Genomic DNA, 12302 nt, shown 5'->3' on the forward strand with positions numbered 1-12302 from the left:
GTAGCACCTTAGATGTGTGTGTGCGTCTGTGTCTGTTGTGTGTGTGTGTGTGTGTGTTTGTGCGTGCGTGCGTGTGTGTTCCCCATCTGCCTCTCCTACCTGATCCAAACTGACTGCCACACCAGGCCTGTTTCTTAATTAACACACACTGACCTTTTTTCCTGCGGTTTCATTCCACTCTGCCATCATTAATAAACACAGAGCGGTGAGGAGGAGTGGCGACCAAGATTAACCGCTGATTTAAAAAAAAAAAAAAAACACTCTGTGTGTGTGTGTGTGTATCAGGGGCCCAGGTCTGGAGGCGAAAACGCAGATCACACAACGCAGAGATGAACCAGAAAAATCAGGCCATGCTTTGAAGCACCATTAGTTAACCCCGATTTGCATTCTGAACCCAGTTTAATAAGTCCACCAACTGTAATGACAGTGCAGCAGTCACACACTGTTTAATAAAAACACTGTAATAAATGGCTTGCCTTGGATTTTTTCCCTCCCGCTCAACACAACAAAACTACGGGCAGATCACAAAATCGCACTGTAATGAAGAGCACACACACTGGATATGAGAACTATAACCCAATAAACATCTATCTTCCCAGCCATTAATGCAGAACAAGTGTAATGTTTAGCCACATTAATATGCAGCCTGTGTTGCACATTGAGTTTAAGCAGAATACATCACACCCGGGCCACTGTGCCTCACTAGGTAGGGAATGCCTTGGAGTGGTTGGCACCTGTCCAGAACACTATTTGCAGCAGTCCATAAAATGCTATTAATCAAGGAGTCGTGTCCAGTGCCACTTTTAATGATGCAATTTCCTTGTTTTTCTATCGCATGGCAACACTCTGTTTAAAGATTATTCATTTTATGTTTTCATAAAAGAGGCCTGCAATTGCTTGTTTACTTGCCTTTATGTCATTGGGCTGTGCTGGTTAATTGTCTAGATCATGTCTCCCTGACTCTAACTCCCACCCCACCTCTGGGCACGACGCAGCGGACAAGACATGCACTCAGTTTTTTTTTTTTTGGCCGACAAACTCCACAAGCAGAAGACCTCCATTGTGTCCGTGTGAAGGTCAGAAGTATTTTTGTCTTGGAGGTCATTATTGGCCAGCATCAGTTCAAGAGCAGCAGGAGTTTGAAAAGAAATCCTCAGACAACTCAAACACGTGCAAGTGTTCAGCCTGGTGCCTCAGTATCCACACACACACTCACACAAATGAGTACGCTTGACTGTGCAGCTCACTGATGTGTGTACGTGTGTGGGATTCTATAGAACTGAGATATGCGATAAAGATTCCATGAAGAGTGAATGCACCATCTGTATCTGTGTAAATAAAGGTGTACTGTATTTGTGTGTGTGTGCACATGAAAGTGAAAGCCTCAGTGTGTATGTGTGTGAGAGAGAAAGAGAGAGTGAGTGTGTGTGAGTGAGTGAGTGTGTGCGACTGTGCGTGTGTGTGTGTGCTTGTGTGTATGTGTGCATGTGTGTGTGTGTGTGCGCATGTTTGTGTGTGTTCAGTATGTATCTGAATGGATTCCTGTATAGGTGAAATGTGGAGCAGGCGCTGGCTCAGCGTGGGTGTGAGAGAAGAAAAAGAGGCGAGGCGTGCTGGTATTTCTGTTTTCATTAGCGCGCCTAGCGGGGGCCCGAACACCACTGTGCCTCCGCGCCACCGCCGCGCCCATCAGAGCGGAGTAGAGAGGAGCTCCGCACACAAAGACCTCATCAGCGCCATCACATCCCAGATCAAAGTCCACATGAGTACCATTCGCTGCCATCAGAGGTGCACGTTCATTGCCTGGTGCACACCAGCCTGCCCTCTCTCTGTCTTCTCCCAAGTCCAAATCCATGAACCCAGATCATTAGGAAGATATCTCTCATGATCCCCATGATTCGTTGTAGCCTACAGTACAGGTGCTAGCGGATAGATTTATTTTATTTATACAGCGCGTGTGTGCAACTTTCTCTTAATGCAATATATCTGACCTACATTCGAAACTGAAATCTCACAAATTGACAGGCCACTACCATGTCAAAATATGGGTAATGCTGGATCATAATATGGATAACAAACATCTGGGCAACAAGACTTAGGGAGCTCTGATGAAGAGCTTTACATAACAAACACAGACACAACCCATTCCCCCAGCTTAGAGTTGATAATGCTGCCAATTTATAATGATCGCCCATAACAGAAATAAAATATGGTTTCTAACTCAGCACTCTTAAAAGGTGTCTTTGTATATACATTTCGGTTACACTTTACTTGACAGTATCGACATAAGAATGACATGGCACTGTCATGAACGTGTCATAAATAAGTCATAAACGTTTATGACATAGCGCTTCTGTTATTAAGTGACATTCTGTTTTTGTCATAACAAGTTAGGATTAGGATTAGGATTGAGTACCGAAGTCTGACGTAGTGTTTCCATGACGGCAGAATCACTGGATCTAAACAAACTTTCAAAGTGGCCTAAATAGCATTGAATGTAGACATGTGGCATCATTTCTAGCTAATAAATTGTTTTAAATGTAGGCTATAGCCATTTAAACGTGCTTTACCTGCTAGGCAGCAGCTTACCCACATAACACGGATTCCCTGGCAGGTGTAATATAAAGAAACAAAATTCCAGTGGATATTTCACGTCTTCTCAAAGACTGGCGGCTGTTAAGAGTGATGTTTTTTTGCTTAAAAAATAAAGCCAAAATACGTCCGTGAATTTAAGGATTTTAACCGCATGCTGTGAAGTTACATGCAGATCTCTTTTACGGAGGAAACCCATGCTAAAATAAAACTCTGTAGTCACGAATTTGATCGTGTTGGTATGAATATATGTTGTAGTATGTGATTCCTACAGTGTAAAAAAATATACTAACATAGAAACGTTGTAAAATTATTGAAATAGATTAAGAAAGCCACCGCTAATGGTGATTTCAATGGTTAGATTGATTTGTTTAGATCCAGTGAAATTGCTGCCTTGGCAACGCTACGTCATGGCTTCGGGACTCTATTAGGGTTAGGATTAGGGTTCGGGTTAGAGTTAGGGTTAGGGATGGGATTACGGTTAGGGTTCATGTGTCATGATAGTGTCATGTCACTCTTATGTTGTTACTGTCAAGTAAAGTGTTACCTACATTTTCATATACATGACTTAAATTGAATATTGTGATATTGACCTAAAGTGTGTTAATGTGATATTGACCTAAAGTGGTGTTGAAACATGATACCGAGTGTGAGCGTATGTCTCATAGCTCATCTCGACTTGTCCCCTGCACTCCGAAATCTGGCGCTAGTTAGCCGAAGCTACTAACAGGTTTTCAAAGGGGGTGCCTCGGGCATCGGCCTAGCCATGCAAATAAATCACTGTTTTACACCATTTACGAGGCTCAAAGTAGCTCCACGCTTCACTGGTAGACTTCCGAGCTATGAGACATACGTTCACACTTTAGGTCAATATCACACCGGAATTCTCCTTTAAGGTATGAAGTTAAAAGGCACCCTCTGTATTCTTGAGAAGCCAGTGAAGAGCATCTGGATACAGTTGCGGTGAGATGCAACACAAGCTGACACAGGAACACTTTGCTCAAGTTCAAACAGTTTGACCTTTCACTCAGTATGGCCTCTCAGAAGTGTAAACAATGATTGTGTTACTAAACTGCACAATGTGCAGATTATGGGTTTATATGTCAGTAGGTCACCTAGACAACAACTGAGGAAAAGCATTCTGATACTATCAAATAGTTTTAGGCTTCAAATTGACTGCAACAGGATGAGAGATGAAAGATGGACAGAAAAGTAGTATGCACGTTGATGCACGTTCGAGGTGGTAATGCGGCAATACGACGTGAAGCGGATTATGATGATCATACATCATAATGATTTGGTTGAAAAGGTTTATAAACGTGGCTCTTTAGAATGCTGCAGACAGTTCCACTAACATTAACTGGCCTTCCTAAAGTTCGAAAGGTCCGACAATTTTGTATAATGACCGTTGTTAGTGGCAACAGGTTTCGTGCTTCTGATTCACATCTTTCATATCACTTTGCAAACAGTCTGTTCACTTATCACCACAGAAATTCATTGAGTGAAAGTCAGCAAGCAGTATGTTGTTGTGCAATATCTGAAACTGAAGTTTGAAGTGCGTGGTGAACTATTTGTTTCTCAGCAGAGACCACAAAACGGTAACAAATGAATTTAAAAACATATATTATGTGTTATAATCAAGTATAATTTATGTATTTATAAGCGGGATAATGTATTGTCATTTGCTTCGGGGTCCTGTTCACCATGTCAGGACTTATTTTCCAATATTGACCGATGGATAATTCATCATCCCTTACTTGACTGACACTTCTCAGGTGAGACATGGTCTCATGTGGCCTAGTGTCCAGCACTGCACTGTATGTCTCCACTGCTCCGCAGGACACGCCTACTGGTCAAATCACACTCAGTGGTGGTTGCTCTGGTAACTAAATGACCAGGGGGGCATATTTACTGTTATTGGGATCCCTACTGTATGTCCTGCACTGGGAGTTCTAAAATAGGGTTCATGGCAATGCAGATGTATTTAGGACATTTTTGTTGGCTTTCCGTGTAGAGTCATACTGCTTAGGCAACGTGGATACATTTAGTTATAAGATTTTCTTATTTGGCAGTGGCAATGAAAAGTGTGCAGCGGAAGCCAACAGATGCACACACAGACACACGCACACGCACACACACACACACTAACTCGCTCACTCACCAAGATGTAAACATGTGTTGATAAAGGGTGAAGGATAAACACTCCACACTCAGTGCAAGATGAGCCTTTATCTTGACGTGTGTATTCTAATAACGCTGAGAGATTGAGCTGTCAGCTCCCCCTGTTTGCTCAGGCAAATGGCCAGCTTCTCCCTTCCACACTTCCTCTCTCGTTTGCACCCCCTTCATCTTTCCACTCGTTCTCATTCTTTCTCTCACACTCAAACACACACACACACTTTCCTGTTCAAGAAACTAGGCCAAGAAAAGAGAAACAGGGAGAGTTGGCAGGTTCACCGAGTCCTATTCAATGGCAGTGTCTACGGATATGTTGTGGAACACATACGATTTCCCTGAACCCTTTAAGTGCTCATAAAGGCACCTTCAGAAATACCCTTAGGTATTGGGAGCAGATGATTCCAAGCAAAGTCACAAAGAAGGAACCTAGATTCATATGTAAATGTGTAATGTCTGTGGTGATAACCACAGATCACACACAAGCCTTTGTTCCCAGGATCACCGCTATCCAGCCTGAAATCCACTCCTTCCCTCCATTTGTGCTGTATGGGGACAAAGACCTATGGAGCAAAAAGCACCTTCGGATCTTCCTGAATTCAGTCTCTTTACATGCCGATATGTATAGAATTGCATTTGGCCATACAGTCAGCATATTCTAAGCAAGACTACATTCTATATATCATTTCCTGAACCAGATTTGTCATAGGTTGTCAAACGTCAAACATGGTTTCTACTGATTGGAAAATTTGGTTTTGTGCCAGCGAGAGTTGATGTAACTTTTGTATTTTTTATGATTTCTTCTGTAATCATTTTGTATCCTAAGAGCAGCTTGAAGAAATAGCCCTCACAAGTTTTGCTATTGGTATGACATTTGACAACCTGTGTGTAGAGGTGGCAGTAACTGTTGAAACCAGTACAGAGGTGCAAATTGAAGAGTTGAGTACTACCTACCTCTACATTCAATTAAATTCAATTTCAATTTTATTTGTAAAGGACAGTGTGCAATTAAAACCATTTAGATACATATCACATATAGTTTGAGTCAGATAGGCTATACGGATATACATGAGCTTATGAATGGGCTACTTGAACCTTCAGCTCAAAACAAAAATTGTAGTGTTGTAAACTTGATAACGTAAACAGAGCTGGATTTCATAGAGGAATTTAATTTATTCAGGTTATCCTAGTACTAGCCAAAGATGAGATGTTTCCGCTAATTATTGCAGCTAATTTAAAATAATAATTCATTTTATGGTAATTGGAGCCTTGTTAACTGCGCGAGAAACTACACATACAGTAACATGCATAATTAACCTGTAGATGACCTTTATGAAACTATCATACTTTTAGCACATGCTTTACAAGCTGAAAACATGTTATATCACCATTTAGATAGACCTTTTTATACCTGAAATGAATTCTGATGGGGATGTTTGAAAAGTGTGGAGAAGGCAGGTTATTTTTTTCCACAAGACAAAAGAAGGCTTTTTTAGGTACTCTTTTTTATCTTAGGATACAACACTTCCCTAAACAACGCTCTGGCCTGTTCGTGTTTTACAATGTATGTTTGAACCAGATTAACCTGGCACGGTCTCTGGAGAGCACAGAGCAGGGCCCTGCATTGCTTTCACTGCAGCCTCAATTTAAAGCGCCATCCGTCCAATGAAATATAAATGGCAAACCTACATTTGCAAAAAAAGGGAAGCAATTGCTGCGAAGGACATGTGTATTTGAGACGCCGATTGCTGTTTGCTTTTCATCTGAGTCCAGATGAGACGTTTGACCCGCTCCGACCCTGGCTCAGATTAAGTTACTCCTCCATGGCACAGCCTCGGCGCTGTTTTGAAGGGGAAAAAACGCACACTCACAGGCTCCTGCTGTTCCACCTACGTTTTGTGGGATAAAATAGATGGCAGACTGACTTCCTCTGTGTATTTTTTTTTAAACGTGTGAGTGATGCCTCTGTTATGTCACCGTCTGCTGAAATGCCAAGAGAGGACCTGATTTCTTCATAAAGGGAGATTGAGTGTTCAACTCTCCAGATCAACTTCAGCTCACATTTGTTTGAAATTTACCAGAAGAAAGGTGACACTTAATCCCTTTAAAATTTGAGTTGCATAAATATTGCATACAGTAAAGCAAATATGAAAAATATTTTCTAGTTAAAATATAAGAACTGTGAGAAAACCCACAGTGAACTAAATGCTGTCAGATATAAACATTTCTACTTCTTATGATCCTTCTGGCTTATGGATCAATACATTTGTATTGATCTATTCACTTTAATGTGGCTACCCTCCAAATACTGACAAGATGTGGACACTGCCAAAAGGGCCCATGTACAGAATGGTCCATAAAAAAAAACCTGAAAGTCACACAAAAAAAGCATAGGGTATCTTTTATATCTTTCCGAGAAATGTATATTTTTTTTCCATTTTCAGGTGACCCATAGAGTCAGGGCCGGCAGAAGCCAATCCTGCGCCCTGGGCAAAATAGGAATATGTCGCCCCCATGTTCATAGACTGTGTGCCACTTTTGACTGTGTGCTACCTTGGCTCAACGTTGCTACTTTCCAGCGCTCCAGAGTTGTCGTTACCGGCTAAGAGCGTCTTAAAGGTGCCATGTGTAAGAATTGAGGTAAAAATATCCAAAAAATGAGCTACACGCATCAAAAGAATGAGAAGAAATAAGGGCGATTATGTCATTAAAAAAAATGACAAGGTATAGTGCTGCAGATATATCAACCTGAATTAGCATGCTAAATTACTAGCCACAGCCCGACAGGTGTCATAATACCAGTTTCGGCCATGGGAGGCAGTATGCGGGCAACATAACCGCCAGCCAAACTGCAAGACACGTTTCCCGGTTGTTACTCTAGGGTAGACCATCTTACTTTCTGGAGGTATACTGCCCCCATTTTTTATGGAATGTGGAGGATGAATTGATTTTTTGGCGGACATTACACATGGCACCTTTAACAGTACTTCTCACTGAGGTCACCAACAGGACATACAGAGGAATTACAACTTAGAATACATAATCCAACTTACGTTCCCATTCTTTATTGTGTTTACCTGTGATGAATCAGATTTTAGCGTGCAAAATAGCCTACATTTAATGGTCATAATAATGTGATGAAAAGCGGACAAAAATGCAATCAAGTTATTAAACGAGACATTGACAGAATAGTTTGCCATTATCTTTGCTAAGTGAGGGCTATATTTTATTAGGCCTATTAGGGTACAAGCAGAGAAAGGAACATGTGGTTTAGTCTGTAGGCCTACTGCATCAAAATCTAAGCCTACACATTTCCTCACTTTACTCGACTTCTTTCTTATCTTCAAACGTGTTCTTAAGTGACACAGCGAAAAAGTAACCTATTGCATGGTGCAACAATCTAATCTTAAATAATTACAATTATTTATGTCTGTGTGTGGTATATAACCTACTTGGGATGCTTACATGCAGATGTCAAAGTGTTTTTATTTTTGTATTGATGTGAATTAATGTGTAGATCCGAAGCTTAAACAGTAGGCCTATAGCTGTGACGTGCAGTCACCTGACATCACCATCAAATCAGAGGATATTTCAGAACTATTAACGTGGACAGCTCCCTTAAAAGCGTCTTAAGAGCAGTGCACGCGGCGTTCCGCTTCTGAGCATGCATGTTAGGAAACAGTCGGAAAAACCAAACGAACGATCGTAAGATGAATCGTAGAAAACCCTCCTAAGAGCGTGTCTCCGTCGTTATCGGGAAACTGGGCCCTGGACTGCATGGAAAAATAAAAAAAATGTTGTGGGACAATTGCGACCAGTCCTCATGGAAAAAATGGTAGCCTAAATTAAGCAATTAGTCTTTCATGGAATAAATTGGACAATCTATTTAATATGATGCCGTCTGTTAGGTGTGCATTGAAACGTGACATTAGGAACGCACTTCGAGTGTCGCTGTCTCATATCACCCCGTTATAGGACTGTCTTATTGCGGGGAAACGAGCTCATTGCTCCCCATAATTCAGATTTTACCTTATTACATTGTCGCCCCCTCTGCTACGTTCCACTGCTAGCAACCTGACAATTCAGGCTGAAGATCAGCACCCATATGCGGGAGAAAAGTTTTTCAACCTGTGCACTTTTCTGAATTCTGCAGCACTAGGCTTTGAACGTCTCATTCATATTTAACCGATATCACTAAAAAATTAATTGCTGTTCCCGCATTTAAATCGTCTATGTCCTTATATGTTTTCAATGTTGTAGCCTAAGGCGGGGATCACATTAGCCAGCGGCCAGCGGCAAGCGGCAGGTTTCCTATTGTTCTCTATGGCTCGGCAGCGGAACGGTGGCAACGCTGGAGTAACGCTAGCGTTGAACAAGCTGAGCATTGTACTTGGTTCAACTTTCAAAGCGCAACGCGAGCGTATTCAATTGACAAACTGTTTGTGTTGCTTAGGAACGAGATAAAATTTATTATGGTCTGAGCGTTGCGTTACGTTTGCCGCTGCCGCTGGCTGATGTGATCCTCGCGTATAGCTCGCCACGCTGTGGCGCCCCTGGTAGTTCGGCACCCTGGGCAATTGCCCAGAATGCCCATGACTTCCACCGGCCCTGCATAGAGTACAGCTATAACCTTCATCCGAGACAAATGCTGAATATTAGTTTTCAGCTCAGGAGCAGATTAAGATAATTGAACATTATTTTGTCATTCTCGCCCAGGTGCTATTTTGTCAGGAATACTACATGCAACACCATTACTGTAAAAGCCTCTCCATCTCTTTTGTGTACTTTTAGCGTGGCAAATGACAAGTGTGTGTGTGATTTGACTATCAGAACACCAGCATGTGTTCAGGATGTGAGCACTAATCACCACACACACTAACCAGACAGCTGACCCAGGAACCCAAGTTTTCATAAAAATACTACTGTGAAAACAATCAATAGAGAGAAACTTCATAGAGAGCTTGTGATCCCAGTAACGTATTTTAGCATCTGGCACCCTAACCTCTCAACCTGATATTAAACAAACTAAACCAGCTCATACCAGTGTTGTAGTCGAATCTGAGTTCAGTCTCGAGTCCATAGTGTTCGAGTCCGAGTTAATTCCAAGTCATTTTTTAAAAATCTGAAAAAAGTCAGAGTTGAGTCTCACTGATTCTGAGTTGAGTCCAACAAGATAAAAAACTTTGCAAAAAAACTTTAAACAAAGAAAACCAGCCAGAGTTAATACAAACTCACAGTTACCTCAATACAGCTTCACAGCAAGCTTCAGGCCCCATTTACACGAAGAGAAGATGCAGATATTTCCCTGCGGTTTGGCCTCTCATTTACACGAAAACCCCGTTTTTATCACAGAAAAGGATTTTTTCTAAAACTCCGGCCAAAGTGGAGATTTCTGATAACGCCGGTTATGTGTTGTCGTGTCAACTGGGAGAAACGGGGTTTTATGTTCTAAAACGTCACATTACGCGCCAGAAAATGCTTAACCTCATGTGAGCGCCCTATGTTTACAGTTTGTTTGGCTAGTGATTATGGATGCTATTAAGGTGGTACTCATTTTTACGTTTGTGCAAACGCTTTAGGCCTGTTTGCATTTGCAAATATAGTTCAAAAGAGAAATAGGAAGTGATTTGTTTCTGTTGCTAATTTCGGGATTCTGATTGGCTAACGAGGGATTGAGCTTTTCCTTACACTGCCACCGACAGGTTTGGCATGCTCTTGACGGCATATATACACGGGGAAACTTCTCTGAAAACTGACAGGTGTGCATGATGTTATTTTTGAAAACGGAGAGGGTGAAATGTCCGTTTATGAAAATAGCCGGCCATGTATAAACGTAGCCTCAAGCTGATGCTGTATGCTATCACACCGAACTCTCAACCCACATTTCACCCATGAGCCCACCTCAGTAGAGAAGAACACTCATTAAATTCATCTCCCCATCTGGTCCTGGCATATACTATAACTAGTGCAGTGCCCGTAGGTACGCACACCATCCAGCACATATACACATTAAACATTAATATTCACTAAAAACTATTTGAATATTATTAGAACCACTCCGCAAGACAGGTAGGCTAAATAGATTTACCGATGAGATGAGATTAGCAGCTACTCAGGGTGTAAATACTGCTGTGTGTTCCTCTCGAATATTCGGATATTCGCAGATGAGATGAGATTACTCAGACGTACAAATCCAAAGCGAATAGAGTCCCGAAGTGTGACGTAGCGTTTCCATGACAGCAGAATCACTGGATCTAAACAAACTTTCGAAGTGGCATAAATAGCATTGACTTTAGACATGTGGCATCATTTCTAGCTAATAAAAATAAATATATCCATTTAAACGTGTTTTACCTGCTAGGCAGCAGCTTAGCCACATAACACGGATTCCCTGGCAGGTGTAATAGAAAGAAACAAAATTCCAGTGGATATTTCACGTCTTCTCAAAGACTGGCGGCTGTTAAGAGCGACGTTTTTTGCCAAAAAAATAAAGCCAAAACACGTCCGTGAATTTAAGGATTTTAACCACATGCTGTGAAGTTACATGCAGGTCTCTTTTACGGAGGAAACCCATGCTAAAATAAAACTCTGTAGTCACGAATTTGATCGTGTTGGTATTAACATATGTTGTAGTATGTGATTCCTACAGTGTAAAAAAATATACTAACGTCTTAGAAACGTTGTAAAATTATTGAAATATATTAAGAAAGCCACCGCTATGGCGATTTCAATGGTTAGATTGATTTGTTTAGATCCAGTGAAATTGCTGCCTTGGCAACGCTACGTCATGGCTTCGGTACTCTATTGGGTTACTGATAGTGAGTTCCTCACAAATATTCGGAAAATTGCAGATGAGGTGAAATTACTCAGCCGCTGGAATCCAAAGCGTGTTTTCTCGGTGACTTTCATCAAAGTGAGACCTAGCCACACAATAGACATGGGGTGGAGCTCCCCTGAAACTGGTCCCCTTGGAAACAGTGCAGTGCAGCGATAAACGTCCTACGTAAATAAGCATATTTTGAAATATGCATTCAAAAATCTTCAAAATCGAGATTGCAAACCGTTGTGCCACGCGCGAGCCACATACGAAATCTTAGGTCAGTCTGACAAACGGTCAGCGAGATATGCATGCCACAGACATTAGGACACACAGACGCTTTTAGCTTTATAGATAGATATACCTTATACTGTAAGTATTAGTGACAAAAAAAGTCCTCATTTCCAATTTATGAGTCCGAATGCAGTCGATGCTCAAGTCCAAGTCCAAGTCACAAATCCTTAAAATTAGGGCTCGAGTCTGTGACTCGAGTACAAGCCTGGCTCATACCAATCACTATGTGGATCTGTACGCTACAGGTGATCTCTTCAAATGTGTTATGTAGAAGACTTACCCTCTCACCACATGAAAATCCTTTCATCTAAAATAGCATGTTTGTTAAGTCTGTATGCCAGTATAGGTTACACTTACATGTACGTACATGTACGTAAGTAGTAATGTATGTAGCCATGTAACAGCCATGTAGAACAAAGGAACT

The sequence above is a fragment of the Alosa alosa genome, chromosome 5, assembly GCF_017589495.1.
Source record: "Alosa alosa isolate M-15738 ecotype Scorff River chromosome 5, AALO_Geno_1.1, whole genome shotgun sequence".
NCBI classification, from domain to species: domain Eukaryota; kingdom Metazoa; phylum Chordata; class Actinopteri; order Clupeiformes; family Clupeidae; genus Alosa; species Alosa alosa.